The sequence below is a fragment of the Octopus bimaculoides genome, chromosome 5 (assembly GCF_001194135.2).
Source record: "Octopus bimaculoides isolate UCB-OBI-ISO-001 chromosome 5, ASM119413v2, whole genome shotgun sequence".
Lineage (NCBI taxonomy): Eukaryota > Metazoa > Mollusca > Cephalopoda > Octopoda > Octopodidae > Octopus > Octopus bimaculoides.
Genome location: NC_068985.1, coordinates 104510822 through 104513392, shown reverse-complemented (window position 1 = coordinate 104513392; position 2571 = coordinate 104510822).

The following is a 2571-nucleotide window of genomic DNA, read 5'->3' as shown; positions in this document are numbered from 1 at the left end:
ATATATATGTATGTTTGTTTGTGTGTCTGTGTTTGTCCCCCCCCACCATCGCTTGACAACCGATGCTGGGGTGTTTACGTCCCCGTAACTTAGCGGTTCGGCAAAAAGTGACCGATAGAATAAGTACTAGGCTTACAAGGAATAAGCCCTGGGGTCGATTTTCTCGACTAAAGGCGGTGCTCCAGCATGGCCGCAGTCAAATGACTGAAACAAGTAAAAGAGTAAAAGAGTAATTGTCACACAATCTCTAATCCCATTCTCAAATTTATATATGCAGAGTTGGCATAAGATTCCAACGAGTTAAATCTTGGCGTTTAACTTTACTGTGTTATTTCCTGGCTTCGAGAAAGGTGTGGATACTAAGAAATCTCCCTTCTTTGTCTGAATCTAAAGTTATATTCTTTCCATAATGAATCTAAAATACTGGTTTAAAACTTTAGCACAAAGCTAGTAATTTCGTTAGGTGGATAAGTCGATTACATCGACCCCAGAGTTTAACTGGTACTTATTTTGTCGACCCTGAAAGGATGAAAGCAAAGTCAACTTCGGTGGAACAATAACAACGACAACAACAACAACAACGACAATAATCTTTTCTACTATAGGCATAAGTCCTGGATTTTGTACTAACGATTGTTATTTTTTTATTGCCCCACAAGGGGCTAAACATAGGGGGACAAACAAGGACAGACAAAGGGATTAAGTCGATTACATCGACCCCAGTGCGTAACTGGTAGTTAATTTATCGACCCCCGAGAGGATGAAAGGCAAAGTCGACCTCGGCGGAATTTGAACTCAGAACGTAGCGGCAGACGAAATACCGCTAAGTATTTCGCCCGGTGTGCTAACGTTTCTACCAGCTTGCCAACTTCCTTAACAACAACAACGACGACAATAATAATAATAATAATAATAATAATAATAATAATAATAATAATAATAATAATAATAATAATAATAATAAGAAGAAGAAGAAGAAGAAGAAGAAGAAGAAGAAGAAGAAGAAGAAGGAGAAGAAGAAGAAGAAGGAGAAGAAAGGGGCGGAGGCGGTGGGAGGCGGAAGTACAGAAGTACATAAAGCACCATCAGCAGCTACTAATTATTCTCCTGATCACCATCTGTATCTCAGTTGAATAAGTTGATACCGAAACCGCCTTTATGGCAATTATTTCGAAAATTTCGCAGACAAATTAATGTACCTAATTAAATGTTCTATCAAGACCCAATTAAACATTTTATTCTTCTTTGTTGTGATTATTTCTTTATTGTCTTTTTGTTTTGCTTGATGTTTGTTATTGCTACTGTTGCTATTAACACTGCTGTCTCTGTAATAATTGTTTCCACGGTCGAAGGTTGGCAAGATCGATATAGATTATCTTAACCAGTGGTTAAGCCAGATGGATGTAGATTATATTAACCAGTGGTTAAGCCAGATGGATGTAGATTATCTTAACCGGTGGTTAAGCCAGATGGATGTAGATTATCTTAACCAGTGGTTAAACAAGATGGATGTAGATTATCTTAACCAGTGGTTAAGCAAGATGGATGTAGATTATCTTAACCAGTGGTTAAGCCAGATGGATGTAGATTATCTTAACCAGTGGTTAAGCAAGATGGATGTAGATTATTTTAACCAGTGGTTAAGCCAGATGGATGTAGATTATCTTAACCAGTGGTTAAGCAAGATGGATGTAGATTATCTTAACCAGTGGTTAAGCAAGATGGATGTAGATTATCTTAACCAGTGGTTAAGCAAGATGGATGTAGATTATCTTAACCAGTGGTTAAGCCAGATGGATGTAGATTATAGTAAAAGAGTAACTATTGGTTGTAGAGTTCCTATTTATTAAGGGGTAATTGAAGATACACTGTAACTCCTTCAAGTTATTCGTTACGTTCACGTTACTCGTTACTCGTTACGTTGAATAAGCAATGTCGAGATGGTGTCTGATTGGACGCAAGCGATGAGAGGAGAAACTACGTAGAAACGAACCCAGTCATGAACTGTCTTCCTATCTGTGAGTTTGTGTGGTTCTTTAGGATGGTGTAACAGTTATAGAGGAGTGGATTGCTATGTCTGATTTGCACAACTTCTTTTATATTGTTTTCTCACTTTTCACGATGTTTTTACCCAAATTTCATCACGGTTTATCTTTTTGATAAGCAGGAAAAATCACGTGGTTCTCGATGAGTTAGGGACTTAATCTCCCAACTTGTAGTTGTTTAGCAGTTCAGGTGAAAAAGATTTGATAAGTGGCTGTGTGGTAAGTAGCTTACTTACCAACCACATGGTTTTGGGTTCAGTCCCACTGCGTGGCACCTTGGGCAAGTGTCTTCTACTATAGCTTCAGGCCAACCAAAGCCTCGTGGGTGGATTTAGTAGACGGAAACTGAAAGAAGCCCGTCGTATATATGTATATATATATGTATGTGTGCTTGTGTGTCTGTGTTTGTCCCCCCCCCCATCGTTTGACAACCAAGGCTGGTGTGTTTAGGTCCCCGTAACTTAGTGGTTCGGCAAAAAGAGACCGATAGAATAAGTACTAGGCTTACAAAGAATAAGTCCTGGGG